This window comes from Mesocricetus auratus, unplaced genomic scaffold (assembly GCF_017639785.1).
Source record: "Mesocricetus auratus isolate SY011 unplaced genomic scaffold, BCM_Maur_2.0 Super-Scaffold_100013, whole genome shotgun sequence".
In the NCBI taxonomy this organism is placed as follows: Eukaryota; Metazoa; Chordata; class Mammalia; order Rodentia; family Cricetidae; genus Mesocricetus; species Mesocricetus auratus.
The window spans coordinates 81444141-81468729 of record NW_024429196.1 but is presented as its reverse complement, the minus strand read 5'-3'; the positions used below and the strand labels follow the sequence as shown (position 1 = coordinate 81468729).

At 43.9% G+C, this 24589-nt stretch overlaps 2 long non-coding RNA genes across 2 annotated transcripts; one reads left to right on the top strand and one right to left on the bottom strand.

Moving 5' to 3' along the window:
* Positions 1–2352: 2352 nt before the first annotated feature.
* On the bottom strand, positions 2353–12234 carry LOC110342488. Its single transcript, XR_002384574.2, has 5 exons — positions 12149–12234; positions 8461–8569; positions 6142–6191; positions 3848–3904; positions 2353–3684 (listed from the first exon to the last, which is right to left on the bottom strand). It is a non-coding gene; the product is annotated as an uncharacterized LOC110342488 (long non-coding RNA).
* Positions 12235–16360: 4126 nt separating this feature from the next.
* LOC110342487 lies at positions 16361–18283 on the top strand. Its single transcript, XR_002384573.2, has 3 exons — positions 16361–16555; positions 16634–16756; positions 17949–18283. It is a non-coding gene; the product is annotated as an uncharacterized LOC110342487 (long non-coding RNA).
* The last annotated feature ends 6306 nt before the right edge of the window (positions 18284–24589 follow it).

The following is a 24589-nucleotide window of genomic DNA, read 5'->3' as shown; positions in this document are numbered from 1 at the left end:
AAGTGCACATGTGTGTGTGTGTGCTCTCACATATGTGGGTGCTTTTGTGTGCATACTCAGGTACACATGTGTGTGTGTGTGTGCTCTCACATGTGGGTGCTTTTGTGTGCATGCTCAGGTGCACATGTGTGTGTGTGTGCTCTCACATGTGGGTGCTTTTGTGTGCATGCTCAGGTGCACATGTGTGTGTGTGTGTGCTCTCACATGTGGGTGCTTTTGTGTGCATGCTCAGGTGCACGTGCAGATGGAGGCCAGAGGCTGTTGTCCATTCATTTTCTTGAGCACCCTTTATTTTCTGAGGCAGAATCTCTCGCTGGAACCAGAGCACACTGGTTCCTGTCTATCTAGCCAGTCTTCCTCCATCTCTGTCTGCCAAGTGCAGAGATTACAGGCAGGCCGCTGGCACTGGCCAGCTTTTCATGTGAGTGCTAGGAATCTGAACTTCAGCCTCATGCTTGCATGGGAAGTATTTCTTAAGCACTGAGCCATCTCCCCAGTCTGGGAAAACAATCTTTACTCTCATGCCCTAAAAAGAGTCAGCTAAGAACGATGACACTTGTCTCTGTATGCTAACCTTTCCCCTTTCAGAGGAAGGAGCCCTGCATTAAAGTCACATGTGGGGCAGATACCAGGAACGTTTATTTTTCAACCTTCTGCTTGGCAACTATTCTATATTTTACAACCTCCAATTGCTCATCGCTGCCAGATGAGTTTTAGAAAGCAGAGGGGGTTGGTGTAGAGTTGGGAGATCCTTTTGAACACAGGCCTTAAGACCAAAACCTTAATGTGTCCGCTTACCACATCTCCTGTTTTCCATCACGGTTTGGGGATTTTGATGAGAGAAAACATCAACATAGTTCTGTATTTAGTTCTAGATTAATTAAAACAAGAGCAACATTGCCAAGCCACTTCGTTGACTGGAACACAGGGGGAAAGGGCTGTGGCCAGTATACCATGTGACATCCATCACCGAGGGGAGGGAAGATCATGCCTTCAAAAGACAGTCATAAATCAGAGGAGTTCTGAGGACTAAACAATGTTCTACAATGCTAACGAACAGCCAGTAAGATTACAGCACCAACTTTCAGTGTGATAATCACAACAGACCATTCATAGTTCAGCCTCACTGCTATAGGAATGAATGGGTAGTTTTTTTTGGTTTTTTCCTCCATCCCAACTCACTCCTCTGTGTAGGAAAGGTAGGGACCTGGAAACCCATTCCATGCTACCAGGCTCATGGGTGATGGGTAGTACGTTTAGCAGTGATAGTAGGATGGCCACGTGGGTCTGGTGGTGGAAGGCGAAATTAGTCTTAAGAGCATCCCTGGAGAAACAGTATAGACAAAGATGCAGAGTCCATACAAGGAGCTGACCAATAGCAGAGTAGGAAAAAGATTTAACATTAAGGACTTAGACCTGATGTTTTGTTGTTTTGTTTTGTTTTGTGTTTTTCTTTGTTGTTGTTGTTTGTTTGTTTTTCAAGACAGGTTTCTCTGTATTGTCTTGGAGGCTGTCTTAGAACTCACTCTTGTAGACCAGGCTGGCCTCGAATTCACAGAGATCCGCCTGCCTCTGCCTCCCGAATGCTGAGATTAAAGGTGTGCACCACCAACGCCCGGCTAGACCTGATGTTGTAAAAAGAAAATTGCTGGCCTTCTCTTCTGAAAGCAATGAGTTTGGATTAGGGGAGCAATCGGCAAAATGAGACATCTTTATCTAGATTATAAAGCACTGTTTTATAAACCAATTTAAAAGCCGGGGGCCATGGCAGTCTCATAGATACAGCCTGATGGACATTTTTCAACCTTGTAACGCGATCAGCCACACAGAACAAGTGGACATTCTTGTAAGTTGGACCGACTGACATTCACAAAGGAAATGCAACTTCTTCACAAGCCCTTATGCACTCCCGGCCCTCCCTGGTTCAGTGCAGCCTCTGGACAGGTGGTAGCATCGATATTCACTCCCTCAAGGGAACAAATCAAAGTCTAAAGAGATGAGGTGATGTGTGTTAACATTTATACACAGACTTAACCTCAAATGAAATGACCATCAGCCAGTGAGAAATTGTCTTGGGAAGTAGCGAGCCAAACTCCCTCACCCCTCACCCAGGTGATTTTTTAGATTCGAATCAGAAAATCTCCCGGGGGTCTCTAGAAGGTTGGTGCCCCAATTTCCCACAGAGGTAATCTAATCATTTAATGCCCTTGCTGTCTTTACCCTTCCTTCTGTCAGATCCCTCATTTGTTGTGAATCTTCCTGGAATAAATTATTTCATCGTGTAAGTTATTTCCACACAAATCCATGCCCTGGGGTCCTCTTATGGTAGGGAACACAAACACCTATTACTGGTTGGACTTAATGATCATTTATTGGGTGTACAGCTCTATCACAGTACCTACAAAGGAGCCATTTATGACATTTTGGGGTCCATTACTTTGAACAAAGGTAACAACATCAAAGAAGAAACATGAATAAATGACAAAAAGATAAAGATGACAGTTGTGTATATAGGTGTCCCTCTTTGGGGATAAGATAGTATAATGGTGCTTATTTCCTAATATATGAATCTCCTGGGATATTAAATGTGTCTGTCAGGGAAAATAATGTCATACTATTAAGAATTAGTAATACATACTTTCAGATGACATTAGCCTATTAATTCTAGCTTTATCTTAGCTGAACACAAACGCTGCTCAGTGTTTAGGTGATTTATCAAGATATGAACTGATGCTTGCCAAATCCCTAGCTGAAGTCATAAATACTTTCGACATCTTTCATTTCACATTTGCTGTTTAAAAGGCCATAATACTGGCAAATGTATCATTGTTAGACTTTCTGCCTCAAATCATTTTTTGAGCATGAAGTCTGCTCCTTAAAAAGTAGCTTAATTCAGGGCTTTCTTTAAAACCATAAATTGATGTCTGCCCACATCTGTAGCTTTTCTGGGCAGAGTAAGGGTCCTACAGGAATTGATGCCCAAAATCTTGGCTTTAAGATGGTCTGTCTCTTCCAAAATCCATGCTGAAATTTGGTTCCCAGGGTAAAATGTGGAGAGGTGCTGAGATGTTTATGAGGTGTTTGGGTCTCACGGGGGCTCCATCCTCCTGAAAGGATTAATGCTAATCTTGCAGGAGGAAGTTACTTCTTGTGGGGGAAATGTTGGCTATCGTGAGAATCGGCGCTATAAAATAAGCAGAGCTTATTATTCTCAGGTTATTGGTCAGGTTTTGGGAGGGCACTGATAAATTGAGGGAAACTCCTGTCATCCCAAACCCCAAACTACCAAATATGATTCTGATCTATAGGAGATTAGAGCCCCTTGAGGAGCCCACTTATTAGCACAAAGGGATACTTCTCTGAAGTTACTTGACACCACAGCTCCACGGAAGCACAGCATGAAAGGTGTGGTGGAACACACTACCAAAGCCAGTAGCTCCAAACCAATCTATATAGCCTCATCCAGAAATCCCAGCCATTGCAGGGAAGAGACAGGAGTAGGGAAGAAGACAGAAGGACTGGTCATGCAGTTGCTAAAAAGGAGGGACACCGAGGAAATGGCTAGAAGAATCTTCTGTTGACATTATAGTTGGATAGGCTCTTCCGGAGAAAGGATTGATTGATCATCACTCCGGTCTCAAAGCAGCCGGCTGAGAATGGATGACCTCACTGGGTGTTGAAAACCTGCGAAGATGGCAACACCCACCAACAAATCGTTACAGCGAAGCAAGGGAATGAGCACAGTGTCACCACCAACAGGATGCACAGTAGCCCCAAGCTTGATGACACATGGCAAGTGTTGAATTATTGAGAGCCAAATAAGCTATCAACACATCTCTCTACTTACATCGTTCTACCAATGAATTTTTCTTCTGGATTTTATCCTTCTGATGATGCGTCCATGCTTCCAATGGTAACACAGAGAGAGAGAGAGAGAGAGAGAGAGAGAGAGAGAGAGAGAGAGAGAGATTTAAAAATAATCTCATATAAGTGGAATCCCGTTTTGGTCTGATCTTTTGATGCATAATTATTTTGAGATTCATCCATGTTACAAACTGACCAATAGTCCCTTTTCCTTGCTAAGTAGAGTTTCATTGCATGGGCATGTCATAATTTATTATCCATTGACCCACTGATGGCCATTTGGGTTATTTTCTTGTTATTGTCTATTTCAAACAAAGCTACTAGAACACTTAGACATAAAGATTTGTGGAGACATATGCTTTTACTTATTTTGCGTAAGTATGTAGGAATGCATGTAGTGTGCATTCAACTTTTAAAGGCGCTGCCATGCTGTTTCCCAGGGAGACTGTATCACTGTAAACATCTCCCAGTAGTGTCCAACTCCACCATGTCTAGAAGTGCCTGCTCTGGTCAGTCTTTATACTGTAGCTGTTTTAACAAGCACACAGTGATTTTCTCTGATGATGCTTAATAATATCTAACACCTTTTCATGTTCCCATTTGAAATACTATATATGTATATGTATATGCACACATACATATCTGCTAATATTAGTGTTTTGGTGACATTCGTACTGAAAACTTTTGATTGTTTTCTATTTGTTTGTTTTCCTATTACTGAGTCTAACAGTATCTTTTTATCACACAAATGCCCCCCTGAGAGAAAGAGAGAGCGAGAGCGAGAGCGAGAGCGAGAGCGAGAGAGAGAGAGAGAGAGAGAGAGAGAGAGAGAGAGAGAGAGAGAGAGTGGCAGGGAGGGCAGCACATGTAACAACATAGTATGTGGGCTATGGGGATTGAACTCAAGTCATCAGATTGGTGACAGGTGCCCCTACCCACTGACCAAACTATCTTGTTTACCCTCTTTCTTATCCTTCACATGTGGCTATTCAGCTATTTCAATATTTGTAAGAAGCTTGAAAGTGATGAGGACAATGATGTAAAAGGGACTACAAAGATAGTAAGGATGTATGAATAATAAATTTCAAATTTCATGTAAAGACAGAAATAATTCTCTCTTTTGTTTTTTCCGTTTTTCTAGACAGGGCTTCTCTATGTAGCCCTGGCTGTCCTGGAACTCGATTTACAGACCAAGTTAGCGTCAGACTCAGAGATCTGCCTGCTTCTGCCTCCCCAACGCTGGGATTCATTAATTTAAAAATGAATAAAAGATAGAAGCTATAATAGGAGGCCTTACTGGTCCTCGCTGTATTTGTGTGCCCTGATACAAACTCTTCAGCAGGAGCCATTAACACAGCTGATGAGAATGGGATACTGAAAGGCACTAAGTAAATTGTGTCACCTAACAGCAGAAGCTTGGGGTGCAGCGCCTCAACTGGTAAAACAGGACTGAGCAATTTAGGATTACTCTCGAGGGACATGAAGATAACTTGAGACTTGACAGCTCCTACTTTGCTATGTAGGTAAAAGGAACGATGGCACAAAAATCTAATCACCAGTACTTCCAGGGCAGAGGCATGAAGGCCGTACAATTCCAACCAGTTTAGGCTGTCGGGTAACACCCTGTCTCAAAAAGCCCAAATGAATAACAGCGAAGGTAAGGAGAGTACATGGTAGATGCCAGCTACTTCTTCTTCTTTTTTTTAACAAACCTTTTATCATCCCTAACTGTATTAATTGCGGTTATGATGCTGTGAAGAAACACGATGGCCATTGCAACTCTCATAAGGAAAACATTTCATTAAGAAGGGCTCACTTACAGTTTCAGAGGTTCAGTCCATTATCATCATGGTTTAGACCATGACAGCATGCAGGCATATGTAGTGTTGGAGGAATAGCTCAGAGTCCTACATCTTAGAGGCAACAGGAAGTCAGCTGAGACACCGGGCAGGATCCTGAGCACAGGAATCCTCAAAGCCCACCCCCCACAGTGACACACTTCCTCCAACAAGGCCATACCCATTCCAAGAAAAACCACACCTCCTAATAGTGACACTCCCTATGAGATTATGAGGGCAAATTACATTCAAGCCACCACACTAAAAATGTATACTTTATTTTTCTTTTTAAAAAAAGTCTTGAAAATACAAGTATCCTAATAGAATTTTTATTTTCCTCAGTAAAGCTGAGCCTTTTTTTCTTACAAAGGAAGCTTAATTATAAGAATTTCAGTATGACCAACATGGAAAGCAGTCCTTCATTAATTAACTGACTAACCTGTTAGGGTTCTCAAGGTATCACAGCTCCAAGAATAAGGCTGCCAAGTTCTGAAAGTGAAAATAAAAGGCGTGAGGTTCTTTCTCTACAGCATTCGAGATATAGGCAAAAATGTCTGCCGTGTTTTTGAAATTCAAATTTAATCTGACAGCCTATACTACCAAGCAACCTTACCCAAGGAATCCTGGGACTCACAGAAATTACTGGACTGAAGCACTGTAGGGGAAGAGGGCTGGAAGGCTTTTGCTTACTTATCCCAGAGATGATCTCAAAAGATGTTGCCATGGTGTGGTCCTGCCATCACAGCACTCAGGATTTGAAATGGACAGTTACAGCAAACGCGCTTAAATAGAATGTGACCCCCGGAAACGAAGCAAGCGTGCACAGTTGTTCCTATGTCTCAGGGCAGCAATGTGGGCACTGCTGTGACTTCATGTTTGTTGTTCACATGTTACTCTTGCACTAAAGTTCCGGGAAACACAGCATGGCTTTTGGTGCTATTGTGGAGAAATGTATAGACAGTGGCAGTGGGTATAACTTAATGAACCTCCATTTGCCCAACACCCAAAGTCAAAAGCAAGCAGCTCACGGTCTTTCTCAGAAATTTTATCCATATTCCACTCAACTCTCCCCAGTTATTCTCGGGCCAACTCAGCACACCATCTAATGTCAGCTCTTAAATATTTCAGTCTTCATCTTTCTTTAAATACAACCACCACATCCACATCTCATATACTCTAAAATCAACGATAATCCCCACTCCCCCCAAAAGCACTTAATAAAGAAAAAAATATTACATGGAACAAAAATGACCTCACAGGATTTCAGCTAACATAAACCCTTCTGGCATTAATTAAACACTAAAAGCAAATTTAAACACCATTTGGGTGCCACTTAAGAAGAGCCAAATTAAAATAATAGGGAATGGAAATATATCGCCATTTTTAAAGGAAAGCATCAATATTGTGCATTCATTCATTCATTCGTTTGTGGTCCCTACAGCTGTTTATTGATCATGTGTCTTGCTAAGGATACAAAGATCAATAGGCTAGGTTGACTGGCCAGTGGGCCTCAGGGCCTCTTCCTGTCTTCACTGCCCCACAGTGGGATCACAGGCATGTACAAGTGTCTTCACGCTCTCAAGGCATTCACCTTACCTCCTGAGCCCCCCTCCCAGCCTGTGACATAATCATAAATGAAAATAATATAGTCCTCCTTGTCCTTGTGGAACAAGATGGGTTGATACATCTTTGAACTTCACCTTTATCATTAAATAAAGGTGGGGACTGAACTGTCCATTGGAAAAAAATACAAAGGGCTGAGGGGGTGGTAGAGCACTTGCCTATCTCTAGATTCAAATCCTACCACTGCTCAAAACAAACATACAAACAAACAAACAAGAATACTGAAGAATCACTAGGAAGTAGAGGGCTGTTTCTGAAGGAGCCAACATGAACATATACATAAGACGAAAATCACCAGTTGTTACTTTTAAAAATTATTTATGTGTAGGAGTGTTTGACTGCAGGCATGTCGGTGCACTGTGTGCATGCCTAATGCCCACAGAAGCCAGAAAAGGACATCAGATCCCTTGGAACTAGAGTTCTAGACAGTTGTGAGCCTCTGTGTGAATGCTGGAAACTGTAAGAACAGCCAGTGTTCTGTTACTGGCAATTTTCTTTTGTCCTGCCTAGGTCCTGCCACTGCTTCAGCCTCAAAGAAACACACTGATGCTATATTAGTTATAAAACTATTGGCCGGTGACTAGGGTTTCTTATTGGCTAGCTCTATCTTAATTATTTAACCCTTTTCTATTAATCTAAGTATTTCCATGTGGTCTTACCTTACCAGAGAAGGGTCTGAACCTGTTACTCCTTTGGCAGCCTACACGTTGACCGTTCTGGTGGGCCCTCTCTGCCTACCTTTCCCAGAATTCTCCTCATCCTAGTCCTGCCTACCTTCCTACCTCATTGGTCAGACAGTGGTTTTTTTCATCAACCAATAAGAGAAAATATACAATCTGGGCATTTGTGGTGCACACTTTTAATCCCAGCACTCGGGAGGCAGAGACAGGAGGATCTTTGTGAGTTTGAGACTAGCCTGGTCTACCGAGTGAGTTCTAGGACAGGCTCCAAAAAAAAAAAAAACAATACAGAGAAATCCTGTCTTGAAAAACCAGAGAGAGAGAGAGAGAGAGAGAGAGAGAGAGAGAGAGAGAGAGAGAGAGAAACATATATGCAGAAGGACTTCTCCCATCAATGTTCTTCACTGCTGAGCCATTTCTTAGGCCCCTAAATTATTAATGTAGTGATAACTCACCAATCAATCAAGAGTAACGATGAAAGCTTTCCCAATCTTTGTGAACCTCTTATCCTGGCACACGATACTTGAGAAAGTTCTGGGTGCACAGTGACGAGTAAATCAACATCTAATGAAGAAGGGAAAAGTTCACTTTTACTGAATTTAGGCTTAAAACTCTCTTTTATTTCCATATTCATAGGTTATGTCACAGTACAGGGAAGGGAACTCAGGAGGGAGAGAGGGTGACGCTTACACAGGTCTATGATTCCAGTGTGTTTAAGCAGGGACTGGTGAAGTCGTGAGGCCCACTGGCTAGCTAGCCTAGACTCTGTGCTGAGTTCCAGGCCAGTGTGAGAGACATTGTCTGAAAGTAAATGATACCAGAGATTTCCCTCCAACCTCCACATGTATGGATTCACCCCACAGATTATGTCACGGAACCCCTGCCACCTCCAGAAAGAAGTGAGCATTGAATTATTTTCCACAGAGGGGGTATACAGAATATTTTCATGGTAGGGGGGAAGAATTTGCTTTCTTAGGCTCTGGTTCCTTTCATACAGCTAAGCAGTTCATTGCAGTGTGAGTCCTGACCATATTTACTAGTCAAAAAGACCAAGCCATCTGTGGCTCTGCAGTTGTCCTCCTCTGCCTGATGGCCTTTTAATGAGCATAGATGTGATTTAGTTTTGATCATTTTGTCTGGAAATCAATCCCATGGTGAGGGTTTGCTAACCACCTGCAACTTGTAACTAGTTGCATCTGAAAGGGTTTTCCTGGGGTGTGTGAGGGCTGGAGGAGATTGGATGAGACAGTGAGTTAAAATGTAAATAACTCTCTGCAACCATGACATGGGCTGCATGCTCAACATTCGTCATGTACTTGTATGAAAATGTCCATATGTGACACAGTACTGTGAATATACACAATGAAAAACCTTTAAATAAGAATTTAAGAAAAACAAAATATATTTTTTAAACAAGAGAATCCAAACCACAGCGGGGAAAGTCTGCAGGTTTCCCAGCTGCCCCACGGAGCCATAAATGTCCATGGGGTTACTTTCCATATTGCTGTGTTTATTTATATAGGCTCGAATAGACCCTTTTAAAGGCTTAACTCAGTGTGGCTGTCACAGACAGCTAGTTTACACCAAGTCCTTCTTGGCATGACTTGAAAGCCAACGGTAAGTGTTGTAAACAATCATATATGAGTGTAGGCTGCCAGATAACGGACATCGAGAACAAACAGAACTTAGTAAACAGAGAACAAATAGCTGAGGTAAATATGGAATCCGTGAGCTGCACAAAGCATCGGGCTGGGTCTCCTCAAAACCTTATTAACACGGCACAGCTGGGTTAAAATGAAAAGAGCCATTTAAACATTAAAGGGGGGGGGATCTTCAAGTTAGAGAGTCTGGATTCTGTTCCTGTCTCTGTCACTAATTCACTAAGTGACATTGATCTTGTCTCTGATTTTCCTGTGTTTCCCCGACAGCAGAAGGGATTTCAGGGCTGTTCTTGAGGGCACAGAACAGTTGCCAGATGCCTTTCAGGACAGGATCAAAAGAAAACCGTCCTCTGGCCATGCCCCTCTTATTCTGTGGTCTCCAAAACCCAGTGTTCCCTCAAAATATACTTGGGGAAGGACCAAAAAAAAAAAAAAAAGATGAAGGAGATGGCAAGTCAAAATTGGGTCAAGCTGGGCATGGGTTTGAGAGTGCACACCTTCAAACCCCAGCATGTGGGAGGCTGCTGTGGGTAGATCTTGAGTTCTGGAAGAACCAGAGCTACAGAGCAAGACAGTGCCAAAGAGGAAAAGAGGAGGGAAGGAAGGAACAGAGGGAGAGAGGGAGGGAGGAAAGGAGGGAGGGGGAAAGGAGAGGAGAGAAGAGAGGACAGGAGAAAGAAGGAATGCCAAAGAAAGATGGGGAGAGTGAGGAAGGGAAGGAAGAAAAAATGTTAGAGACAACCTGAATAAGTTTTCTAGCCCAACCTTGAATTTATGGTCCTTCTGACTCAGCCTCCTGAGTAGCTGAGCTTATAGGCCTGTGCTGGTGCACCTGGTTTCTCTGATGAGTTTTTTTAAATATATATATATATATGTATATATATATAGTTTTCTTGATCTTCCTTCCCTTCCTTTCCCCTAACTCTTCCTCCCTCTCTTTCTTCCTTCCCTTCTTTCTTGTCAGGGTCTCATTTTGCCCAGGCTGACCTTGAACTCATTATGTATCTAAGGGTGACCTTGAACTTTGAACCTCCTCCCTGGGCCACCTCCCAAGTGCTGACATCACAGGCACCCTAGGCATCATGGCCATCACACTTCGGTTCTCGTGGCGCCGGCGGCAGATGTAGCACCTCAGACATTCTAGGAAGGCGCTCTGCCAGCTGAGCTACATGCCTGTCCCTCAGAAACTGGCCTTTGACTTCATTCAGCATTGTGATTTTCATAAGATGCCTTCTGTGTTGTATGAGACAGAGACAGAGAGAAAGAGAGAGAGACAGAGAGAGAGACACAGACAGAGACAGAGAGACAGATAGACACAGAGAGAGTCAGAGATAGAGAGATAGAGAAGATTATCGATTAGAGTGACTTACAGACTGTGATCTGGATAGTTCTTCAGCGATGGCTGTCTCTGGACAGCCAGTCTCAGCTGTTCTCCGGTATTGTTGGAGTCCTGAAAAAAGTGGGCTCCAATGTCAGGGAAGGAATGCCTCGGCAGCAGGATAAAGGAACTTTCCAGTGAGTGTGAAAGACTTCCTTTTTCCTGGCTGCCACCAGAAGGCATGGCCCAGATTTAGGGTGGGTTTTCCCACCTCAAATGATCCAATCAAGAAAACTCCCTCACAGGTGTGGCCGACTGCTTGGGTTGTCGTTGGTTCCAGATGTGGTCAAGCTGACAACCAAGACTGACCATCCGTGGTGGCTAATTGAGACCGCCTACTTGACAAGATCTAGGATTACCCATGAGACAGGACTCCGAGCAGCCTACAGCAGATGAGCTGTTTGGGGTTAGTTGAGATGGGAAGACCGACTTTAACTGTGGGCGGCACCATCCCACAGGATACGGCAGCTTCCAGCTTGATGCTCATTTCCCTCTGCTCCCTGGCTGTGGATGCAGGGTGGCCAGCTGCCTCATGCTCCTGCTGCTGTGACCCCGCTATGAGGGACTGTGTCCTGGAACTGTGAGCCAGAACCAACTCTTCCTTTCCTCAGTACTTTATCACAACAATGAGGCAGAAACTAAGACACCTTCCTTGACTACTCTTACCTTTTTGAAATGGTTTTTAAAAATACCTTATTTCAGCCAGGCATTAGTGGCGCACGCCTTTAATCCCAGCACTCAGGGTAGAGCACCAACAGCAAGCCGCCTACTCTGTTTCTGCCATCCCAGAGAGCTCCAGAGCAAGGGAGTGAGAGACCCTCCTCTCAGAGCTCTAAAGCAAGAGAGCAAGAGTCCCTTCCCCCTTGGCCTATCAGTTGTCATGTAGCAGACAAGACCACGCCCTAGAGCTTGCTGCCCCAAGTCATTGGCTAAACAGATCAAAATCCCATGCATGACATGTGAGGGTTCCCTTTCTCCGTAGTTTCTCCAGCCAGCATTTGCCGTCAGTTGTTTTCTTGATCTTAGCAATTTTGACTGGGGGAAAGACGTAATCTCAAAGTAGTCTTAATTTGCATTTCTAGAGTTCCTAAGATTGTTGAATACCTTTAAAGAGGTTCCTTAGCCGGTTTTGCTTCTTCTCAGGTCGGTAGCCATCTTTTGATTAGGTTGTTCGCTGTGGGGGTTTGAATGAGAAATATCGTGTAGCGCCCCACCCACCTCATGTATTTGAACAGTTGGTCCCTGATTGGTGGTGCTGTTTGGGGCAGTCACGGGACCCGTAGGGGGTGGGGCCTTGCTGGAGGAAGTGCATCCCTGGGGATGGATAGCCTTTGCCCATTTCCAGTTTGCTCTCTCTTCTCTTCATTTGCCGATATCTCTCAGCAACTGCTGCCAAGCCTTCCGCACCACTATAGACTCTAACCCTTTAGACCTGTAAGTCAGAGTTAACGCTTGCTCCCTTAAGAAGTTGCTTTTGGTTGTGGTGGTATTTTGTCACAGAAACATAAAGTAGCCAATACATTTGTTTTCTTGTTATCATTCCAAGTTATTCCATATATTCTGCATATTAATCCTTTGTCAGATGGTTAACTGGCAAAGACACTCTCCCACTCTTTGAAATCACTCTAGACCCGATTGTTTCCTTCGGGGCACAGACGCTTTTCAATTTTATGAGGCCCCACTTTTCACCTGTTGACCCTAGTTTCTGAGCAAATTCCGACCTACTCTTATACCTGTGTCTTGTGATGTCCCGCTTACACTTGTTCTTAGCAGTTTTGGATTTCACATTTAGGTATTTGATCCATTTGGGGTTGATTTTTGTTCGGGTTTATAGATAATGGATGGTCTAATTTAATTCTTCTCTGCATGTGAACATCTAGTTGTTGAAGACGTTGTCTTTTCTCCAGTGTGTATCTTTGGCCTCAACAAACATCAAATGCCTATAGTTACCTGTGCTGAAGTTTGAGTCTCCTATTTTTTTGCAATTAATATATGGCAAGAACTAGCATGTGGTGGCACATGGCTATAATCCCATCCCTAGGTAGGTGAGGCAAGAGGAAGGCTGTGAGTTCAAGGCCAGCCTGGGTTATGTGTGAGACTTGTCTTTGAAAACGGAAACCAAAGCCAAATGCTTGTAGAAAAAAACAGACAAACAAACAAACTAGGGAGACAGCGCAGTCATTTCTAAGTTTGGTGTCCAGAAACTACATTTAAAAAGCCAGCATGGTGGCACAAGTTTGTAATCCTAACCTTGAGGAGGCAGAGCAGATCCTAAGGCTTGATCATCAGTGCTGAAGCTGGAACAAAATCCCAGGCAAACTACGAGTCACCGGTCTCTACAGCTGCTTAGAAAGCATTTGCTGCTGCTGCGTGGCTGCCCTTCTTGCTTTATGCTTTAAGTAATATAGCAGACCCTTTATATCTGTCATCAGGAAAAGCCTGGGGCTGCTGGGAGTCACTCAGCTTATATTTCAAGAAACATATCTGCTCCCCCTGTGACTGGGTGGCATTTTGATCCCTATTAAAATATGCATCTGAAAAAAGAGACTAACACATTAGGAAACAATTCAAGTGGCATCATCTATGTTGATGGGTGCCATTGTAAGACATTCACAAAGGAAATGGGGCATTTGACAGTCATATGCATCTGAGCATTCAAGCAACACACACACACACACACACACACACACACACACACACACACACACACAAAGAAGTTGCTAAGAAAAAAGGTTGTCCCACAGATTAAAATGGTGCTAATTATGTAAATGTAATGGTGAAAGCTTCAAGGTTCAAATAGGTTCCACCCTAAGCCTCTTAGCCAGGAGCACCTGATAGAATGCTAATAGCCTCCATTCCCATTCCATTTCTTGAGTCTGCTTCTGTGATGTGGTAGCTTGATAAACTCAGTGCATTTAGAAAAGCAGCCTGGCCTCAGCATCCCGCTTTGCTGTTTCGTTTGGTTTGGTATTGTGTGACAGAGTTTCTCTCTGTAGCCCAGGCTGGCTTGAAACTCACTATGTAGCATGCCTGACCTTGAACTTAACAGCAAAACTAATGCCTCGGTTTCCCAAGTGCTTGGATTGTGGCATGGGCCACCATCATTGCCTCCCTCTGATTTTGATCATCGATAGAGACACAGCGGATCCATCATCTCTGGCTGCTGGATTTGAACTCTAACTACTGGCCTTACCTAGTCAAGATGCAGGAGATGTGGCCAAGGCTGGGGACAGAGAGCCTGAGCAAGTGGCCCAGTGGACACAGTGACTCACTTTTATGATCCTAATAGGAGGATTAAGAGTTCAAGGTCACCTTCAGTTATATTCAGCCACAGCTAAATAGACTCTGTATCCAAAAAAAGAAGAAAAAAAATCTGAGTAAGAGAAGATGGGGAGCAGAGCAGTGAGGGGCATAAACAAAACATATGCTCTTAGCCGGTGTCCTCCTCATATCACATCTTAACGATGCTCAAAAGCCAGACATGATGGTTCATGCTCGTCATCCCAGAATCCGGGAGACTGATATGTGACAACTAATACCTCAGGGTCAATCTGGGTTATTAGTGAGATGGCATTTCCCAGTTTTTTTTTTTAATAAAGTAAGATGTAGCTGTCCTTGGTTTTGAGGAGGATTGGCTCCAGTACCCTCATGTGCAGACCAAGACACGCAGAGTTCTGTCTCATGTATAAAATGGGGTAGTATTTGTGCACACACTCTCAGCAATTTAAGCCATCTCCGGATTACGTACAATACTGAACGTGGTTTAAGTTCTATATCAGCACTAGTTATACTGCTCAGAGAACAGCAGAAAGAAAAAAAATATGACTGTACATTTCAGCATGCATGCTAATTTTTTTCTAAAAATTTTCAGTTCATAGCTGATTGAGTCATGAATGCAGAACTCAGAGCTGTGGATTAAAGATAATCAAAGACCGGATAATTCTCATCTAACTGCCAAACAGTAGGAGTCGGGAGGAAGAGCTGGAAGAGACAGAAATAGATTCAAACACTTTTCTAACCAAGAATGGGTAAATAGTCTAAAGTGTCCTGAACAGTGACTCAGTGGTTAAGCACACTTTACTGCTCTCACAGACAACCTGGGTTTGGTTCCCAGTACCCATGCTTACATCCACTTATAACTCTAACTCGGAGATTCAGTGCCCTCGTTAAGGGTCTATGGGCGCCCACATGCACATGGTAGACAAAAATTCATGTAGTCACACACACACACACACAAACACACACACACACACACACACTACACAGGCATGCACACGCACACTTTTGAAAGTCCAAGTTAAATCAAGAAATTGATAAATAAACTTAGAAACATGATACAGACCACCAGAAGGAGCAAGTATCTAAATCTTATTTTTACTGATTGGAATCGAGAGTGGGGAGGTGTCAGGGAAAACACTGATTTCAGCAAGAGTTGCAGAGCATCACTTGTTATATGCACAGGGACCGTAATGAAAAAGAGCCACAAAGCTTAGCTGGTGGTGTTCTACAATCCCAGTGCTCAGACAACGAAGACTGAGCTGTGAGCTTGGGACCAACCTAGAAATATCGTAAAATCCAGTAAACAAGGGAGGAGTCAAGGAACTGTCGTAGCCAATAAAGTACCTACTAAAAAAGTATGAGGGCCTAAGTTCAATCCTCATTCACCCATGTAGAAATCTGGCAAGGCAGGGAAGGGCAGATCCTAAGACTTGAGGGCTAGCCTGGCTATTTATTATAAGGGTTTGAGGGCTAGCCTGGCTATTATAAGGGCTTGAGGGCTAGCCTGGCCAGCATAATTGGCAAGGCTGGGGTCCTATCCAGACACTCTGTCTCAAGAAACAAAGGGGATGGCACCTGGGAACGGTACCTGAGGTGGACTTCTTGCCTCCACCCACAGAGTACCTGTGAGGATGCAGCTACATCTAAACACAGAGGTGCACTGCCCATGCACACCCCGGTGAAAAGACAGTGCTACACCAGCACAAAGATATGTTCAGACTCTATGAAAAGTGAGCCACACTTTCAACATTATTTGCCGTGTGAGATTACAGAAAAATGAGTTAGAAGTGTTCATACTTGCTTTATATGCCAAATACCTTAGGAACTACCTAGAAAAAAATCAAACTACCAGGCAAAGAACTATTTTTTTTTTTAGGACAGGGGAGCTATGGAAATTTATAAGGGGGGAGAAAACAGGTCTCCAAGTCCACTTTCTTAGTCCCAGCAACGGCTGAAAGATCACCTGTAAGCATTTAATGCCAAGAGCACTGGCACTGACCTAAGTATTCCTTTCTTCTTGTCACCCTTCAGAGAGCCCCCATGGTCCTCCCCTTCCCATGGCTCCCAGGTTTTACCCCTTTTCTACCTGGAGCTCATTTACCCCACGCCAAGCAACTCACTGCTCTCTGCTTCGGTTGAGGGAGACTTTAGTCTAGTCGTCAAATAACATTGCTCGTTCCCAGAGAGCACCCAGCATAGCTCCCTCATAGAGCAGTTGCCGGCTGCCCACAGGTAAGCATAAGCGAGAGTGGGGACCCGATTCCCCTTTTCTTTCTCTTTCTGACCTAAACTCAGCGTTTTCCTTCCTAGCCAAGCGTCATTATGGCTCTGCTTGCTCCTGTGAGCTGCAAGCTTCCTGTGCATGCAGGGGACCCCGGCAGCGTTAGAGAATCCTGTAAACCTCAGACGCACTTTGTAATGGACTGTCTCCAGGTGTGTTTGCCGTTTGCGGAACTTGGTATGCTCCTTGCATTAAAGCATTTTTCACTGGAGGGTTTCTTCCAGTTTTTCCAGTTTCACGAACTCCCAGGACGACATCCATTTCCTGGGTGCATTACTGGTACATGGGCCGAGGATTAAATGCCATTCAGATCAAGTTGAGCCTACGTTGGAAGCCCCGGTGGGGAACACCTGGCATCACACCCCCATCTCCTCCAGTCACTGAGCTAAACAGACACCAAGCCCTCAGCATTGCTTCTGTGATGTTGACCTCTAATGGCAAGGACAGTTTGTTTCTGCCCTGAAGGAAGCCAAACATCTGGAAGACTGGTGGGCATGCTCCTCATTTGTTCCAGATAGCTCTTTGTAGTTCATAGTGGGTTCCTGTCTAAAGAGGCTGCAGCCAGACAGGAGGAAATAAAACCCTTCTATTTAGAATGTAGCTGCCTTCTTCCCATTAAGTTAATGTCAAAATTTGCTTTTGTGGGAACTGAAAGCTCAAGCTTAATAGTTAGAAAAAAGAAACACACACACACACACACACACACACACACACACACACACACACACAGACTGACTGTGTTTTCCTCATGAATTCTGGACACCTACTGCCTTCTCCTGGCTGGTCAGTGTATAAAATGAGCTTGGGACCTACAGGCAGGACTTCTGTAGAAAACTCTAGCCATCTCCAGGAGGAAAATTCCTTTACTGTCAAGTTCAAGAACTCTTTCTGTTTGAGGAAAATCACTGTTGGTTCTACAAACAAAATGGCCAGAACCCTGAAACCGAAGTGATGAGTCCTGTGAATGGGCTACAGGAGTTTGGGGAGGTGACGGTCGGATTGTTCACATTTCCTTGGTTTCACGGTCAGAGCAAACGGTCCTGACTTTCACATAAACCTACCGTTGTCACTTCATTCCCACTGCTGGACATTGGCTGCTCGTCGGCCACCCTGGAGCTCTTGTTTCCTGGCTCGATTCTAAAATTCTCTCAGGAAGTCTTTTTCATTCTGCGAGCTGTTGTTGGAGGGTGGGGAGAGAATTGGGCCTATCTCCTGCTCCAGGGGTTAGACTATGGTGGCCAATAAAAACCTGGATTTCCAGTCAACCTAACCACTAACCCGGTGTTAGCCCTGGAAACACAAGGGCTATTTATCAGGAAAACATGCTTCTGCCTTCTTCCACAGGTGCCAAAAACGAAACAAACAAAAAAACAAAACAAAACAGAAATCACAATTCATTTTTCCTCTGAAGAGGAGACAGAAAGGAGGAACCATGCGGCAACTGAGGATGCAGCTGAGACAGACAGCAACCAGGACCCTGGACTCCAGTTTCCTGTATCCTTGCTTGGGCCTGCCAGATCAAGTGTTGTCTGAGGCCAGTACCTATGCAGACATTTCCATTAAGTAAGCCAAGAGACTCACTAGACTATTTAAGCCAGGGTGAGTTGGCTACCCCACTGCTAATGACAAAAAAAAAATAGTCTTGGATAATATAAGCCCTTTTCTTAGAGCCTTTTATAACCCTCTATTGTCAATAAAAATAAGCTAATGGGTATTTGTGGACTTGGTGGTGGTGATGGTGTCACGGTGTATAAGTATACCCAGGCTCACAAGGTGTGTATATTAAATTTGTACAGTTTTTTCTATGTCAATAATATCAATAAATGTTTTCTTTTATTTAAAGAAAAGTGACCCCCCCCCCAGATTAGCATTCGAGACCATACAAGGCTGCTGCAATGCCAATCTTTCTATTTTGGTCAACAAGTCTGGTTAAAGTTCCCAGAGTCTTGTCCTCTTCTGGGCTCTATCCTTCCTTCAAAAGTTACAGCCCCTAAATTTTATACTCCCCCAATCCCTGTGTGTGTGTGTGTGTGTGTGTGTGTGTGTGTGTGTGTGTGTGTGTGTGTCTGGAGTTCAGAGGATAACTTTGGGTATCATTCTTTTTCGTTTGTTTTCAAGACAGGATTACTCTGTGTAGCAACCCTGGCTGTCCTTGAACTCATTCTGTAGACCAGACTAGCCTCAAACTCACAGAGATCCCCCCAACTCTGTCTCCCGAGTGCTGGAATTAAAGGCATGAACCACCTCAGCCTGACTTGGACACCATTCTTTAGGAACTTTTCATCTTGTTTTGAGGGCTATATGATTAGGCTAAACCGGCTGGCCGGGGAGACCTAGGGAGCATCCTGTGTCCATCTCCCCCATGCTAGGATTGTGAGGGTGCACCAACACACCCTGCATTTTTGCTTAATTTCTGGATATTAAACTCAGGTACTTGTGCTTGCATGGCAAGTGCTTAATCACCCCAAGCCATCGCCCCAACCATAGGACTTACAGATTTCTGATCAATGCCCGCCTCATACCACAGAGAACCTTCCTTTACTCGCCGAAGGCTTGCTTCTTCATCAGCATCAGTACAAGCAGTGAGCTGCGGATAAGAATAAGGATCCAAATGCAGCCTAGATACACGAAAGCCACCAAGCGAAAGGAAGGGTCTGCCTAAATATTTTCCATCTGAGGATGCAGAAGGCCTACTTCACTCAAAGGAAACCATTCTTCTGGGCTAGGAACATGGCTTAGTGTATAAAACGCTGGTTGCACAAGTATGAGAGCCTAAGTCTAGATGCTCCAATACTTATAGCAACAGGATGTAGTATTGTGTGTCTGTGATTTCTAGAGCAAGGTGAGAGGAAAAGACAGGAGAGTCCCTGAAAGCTCATAGGCTTTTTAACCTCGTGTCCACAGCCCTGGGCAACAACAAACCCTCCCTTAAACAAGGTGGAGTGTGAGGGCCACACCTCTGACCTCCTCACTCACATACACAAGCACCCAAACAAACGCAGAGAGGTATATAAACAAAAACCACCATCTAAATATATTACATACACGTATAAAATGTCATAATTGACCTCATTATTATGTATAATTGATATATATATTTAAAAATTTTTTGTTTATTCTTCTCTCATATATGGCCCAACAAGATACAATAAGACCAGGTACAAACGCTCACATCAAGACTGGGCAAGGCGGGCTGGAGAGATGGCTCAGCGGGTTAAGAGCACTGGCTGCTCTTCCAGAGGTCCTGAGTTCAATTCCCAGCAACCACATGGTGGCTCACAACCATCTGAAATGAGATCTGGTGCCCTCTTCTGGCTTGCAGGCAGGCATGCAGACAAAATACTGTCTACATAATAAACTAAAATCTTAAAAAAAGTAAAAAAAAAAAAAAAGAAGAAGAAGAAGAAGAAGAAGAAGAAGAAGAAGAAGAAGAAGAAGAAGAAGAAGAAGAAGAAGAAGACTGGCCAAGGCAACCCAGTAGCAGGAAGAGGGTCCCAAAAGCAGACAAAAGAGTTAGAGACACCCCTACTCTCACTGTCAGGAGTCCCCAAAAGTTCAAAACAAAAATCACCATTATTAAACAAATTCAGTTAGTGAGCTGTAGTGAGATATCCACCACACCTGTAGCACTGACCATGCCCGTTTGGCACAGATAGTGATTCCTACTCAATATCTGGCTCAGGGGTTAAGAACAGTGGCTGCTCTTCCAGAGGACCTGAGTTCAATTCCCAGGAACCACATGGTGGCTCACAGTCATCCATAATGAGATCTGATGCCCTCTTCTGGAGTGCAAGTATGCACACAGATAACTATATACATAATAAATAAAATCTTTTAATACAGTTTTGTATCAAGCCTAAATCTTTTTCTTTAGACTAAAAGGGGAATTGTAGTGAGATACCCACCCCACCCGCACTTATAGAGCTGACCACGCCCATTCGGGCATGGTCACAGGTGCCGATATGATGGATAGTGGTTTTAGGTCTGGGGTCTGGGAGAAGTGGTGCTCTCTTGCTCCGGGTCAGGTCAGGGAGGGCAGCCTGGGTGGATCTGTGGAGCGGGAACTTGAGCAAACATCTGCTTCTTGTGTAAGTGCTCCCCCCCGTCCCGACAAGCTTCAATTAACCTGTACTGAGTCTAGTGAGTCTTGATTCCCACACAACAGTGGGCTATAATCTACCCCTTAACTCTTTAAATTCTAGTGCTGGTGGAAACAAATGAAGTAAGCATATTTTAATGAATATATCTCTACTTTGAAAACACACTAGGGCTTTCTTAATTATAAATGTGTATTAAATGTTCGTAAATACAACTTGGTGACTCAAAAGTTGCTCGAGCCAAGTAAGTCTGCCAAGTAGGTATGAATTTTGGCAATCCTAATGCCAGTTCTAGATTAAAGGCTAAGAATGATGGCTGACCATTCCGAAGACACATCCCCCCCCCCATCAAATTGTCTGCCCAACGACCATGTGATGCTGGCAAGTCATCTTCTTCAACCTACGTTCCTCTCACCTTCTTGAAGTCTGCTTACAAAATGAAGAAAACACCCACATTCTGCAGTACCTCTCGGAGACTTTTTACTGTAAGTCTTTTAAAACTTTACGGCATTCTGCAGCCTGTTTCCTTTGCATTCCTCCATGACCCATACTGCAGTGGAAACAGGCTGTCCTTAAGGTTTCATAGCCTGAACACTTTAATGACATCACTCAGTGAGACGGAGGAAAAGCCATAAGAAAAATTCAATTTGGCCCACTCTAGCCCCAGCTGCCTTAATTAGTCTCCGTTTTTAATGCAATGAAAGGAATAAACCTCAAGATGACTGGCCAGGAAAATTATAAGCTTTCAGGTACACTGGGTTATAGTAATTTTTTTCCTGCAAATGTCATTAAAGCCACTGATTTACTCTCTATCTTCGGAACGCAGACGACAAGGAGAAAAACAAGAGACTCACATAAATTTTTTAAAAGGCATTAAATCATACTCTCTGGTGCAATCCCCCGTCTTGACATCTTCTTTTCAGCCAGCATCAACTCTTCCTGTCGGTTCTGCTTGACCCTTGCTGTGAGCCTTCCGGCTTAGTAAAACGCAGCCATGTAACATGGCACCAGTCTGGTCCCACACCTCCCCAGGAAGCTGCCTCACCTACATCACATTCCTCCCAAGTCATTTTTAAGGAAATGTGGGAAAGCCGCATACAGTTGGGGCCCCTTTTCCAGAGCATAGGCTTTACTCTTCTTAGCCAACAGCTGCTTCTCGAGGAGCCGAGTCTCCATCTGGTGTGCCCAAGTAGGAGTTTGATATTTGCACAGAGAAATGCTGAATTCCTGGAACACCAAGAGGGGACTGGAGACTTTTCTTACAAGTTGGTAGACTTTAAATAGATCATTTGCGTATTCGCGAGCACATACATTTATGGAGAATGCTCTGGGCATTAGGAAAAAGAGCATTCACTACCACCTCACCTTTCCTGTGAGTGATACACTTCAAAAGACAAAACAAAACTGAAGTGTAGATTAGATTTTTTTAAAGTTATGTTCACATTCTGCAGCCCAGGCTGACCAGGAATTGCTTTGGACACAGCCCAGGCTGGTCTTGAACTCATGATCATCCTCCTCATTTACCCTCCCAAGGGCTGGAATTCCAGGTGTGAGCCTCTGTGGCCAGCTGAAAGTTACCCACTTCCCCTTCTCTATTCCTGGGGTCCTTGGGACTGAATTCTAGGCAAATACTCTACCATTGTGCCACATTGCAAACAGTTTCCTCCCTGGGGGTACTAAGCCATGTCTACCCCTCCCCATAAGGTCCCAATGTCAAACCAAAGTTTATGATGCCTAGTTACACAGCAGGGTAGGGCAAGGGGTTAGGGACAGGAGAATGGTGACCCTAAAGTTGCTGGAGTGCCCCAGCCTATACACTGAAGTTCCACCCCTAGATCCAAGGCTCCATGAAATTAAGGCAGAACTGCTGATGAATGGCTGGATATTCAGTTGGAGTCCGATGACCCCCTCTGCTTCCTCCTTCTTTGAAGGAACAGTCCTCAAGCCCAGCTGTAATGATCTTTCGAAAGTAGACTCTACTGGTCTTATGAAGACCACGGTTGTTTTGCTAGAAGGATGAAACACACTGCTCCAGCCTTGGTTGAGCTTACTCTTCTCTCCTTCCATTTCTCAAACCCTCAGTTTTTGGCAGGTATCTGTAGATGACCTTCTGCATGGTAGGCACTGGTCTAGCTTCAGGGATACAACAATGCAGGAGGAAGACAGAGCTGGCACCCTGATATTCTGAAGGGGTGCAGTAAGATAAACACACCAAACACCTGGTTGTTTTCAGCCAATTCCCTTGAACACACCAAGCAACTATTTTCTGGTTCTACGGGTAAGACTTTGTGTTTAAATACATTAAAATAAGGGGTATGATATTGAGGGTAGTCAATGCTATAGGGAAAACAATATATTTATTTACCAGAGAGAGAGAGTCACACAAGCTAGCAGTTAGAAGCATGGCTGGCTTCCAAGAGAAAGAAAGAGAGGGTCCTTTTCCTTTCACTTCCTTTTATATCTACCTGTGCTAATTTACTTGTCCCAGCCCTCATGGGCGGATAGCTTTGTGGGGTTCACTCCTACAGTATGCCTTTTAGTTAATCTCACCAAAAGATAGCAGAATTTTCTGATGATTGGGTTAAAGAAGCATTTAATATGAACTGAAAGAAAAACAAAACAAAACAAAAGAAAGAGGTAGGGTCACCTCTAGTTCCCAGCCTCTCAGAATCCATTTGCCTGTCATTCGCTGACTGTGGCAGTAAGATTGTATTTAACCATCTTATGGGTGGAGTCAGGAACACAAGGATGAATGCTGGGACAGCGTCCAAAGGCCCTCAGTGACGTGCAATATCCAGCTGGCAGATCATGGCGATTGTAGACTGCAGGGTAGTGACGACAATGAATGCATCCTTTCCCCTTTCCGGTTTCTAAGGGCTTCAGAATCAGCTTTATCCTGTACCAGTAGCAATGGAAGGTATCTCAGGGATTCTCCTATGAATTGTTGATAGGGATCACTTCCTGTGGGCTCATTCAGGTCCTCTGGGGGTTGGAGGACACCTCCAGGAAGAGACATTGCCAGACCAATGCCACCAACTTCTAGATACTCTACCTTGCCCTGAAGATCTGTAGCATTTCTTAATCAGCTTGGGCTTCAAATACTCTGTGTGTGTGTGTGTGTGTGTGTGTGTGTGTGTGTGTGTGTGTGTTCTTTGTCACCAGCATTGATATTTAAAAATGCATAGATGGTATCCTTACCTGAAAATGAACAGATAATTGGTGAAATGGAACTGTGGGCAGGATTTATCTTTTCCTATTCCCAATCCGGTTTTGGAATGAAGGCAAGAAAAGACCTTATTAGCAAGAGGAAACATGGCCTAAATATTAGAACAGTTTCCTTAAAATATATATATGCATCTTAAGTGTTCAGAGGATGGCAAACGGCCAGGAAAGCACTCAGTGGGGTTTTCCCTTCCATGTTCCACATCTTATCCGCAGAGTGTGTACCTTTTGTCTTAAAGCACCACCCAGGCTCCCCTGTTGGGAAGCTTATCTGTCTTTCCTTCTGTTTTCTATATAAATAAAATGGTTAAATATGGAACAAGCAGACTTTTTTGATCTGAAGATAAATAGAGTAATGAATGTTAAGCTAGCTGAAGCCTTTCTCCCCAAAGACCTTGTCCATTTTGGGAATGGCAGTCTGGTAATTGACTTTATAATTCTCAAAGCGTGGGAGAGAAGAGGGTACAGAGATCAAGACCAGAAATCATGCCAGAGGTGAAGTGGTTCAATCCACATTCTGCTATCACTGTGGGATTAGAAAGTCTTTGGAGGGTACATGTCATAACAAAAGAAAAAGGATGAGAGATTAATGGCTTGTACAAGAAACACAGCTGAGTATTAGGACTATGTTGAGCAAAAGAAGCCAGACATGTGCACACACTGCTC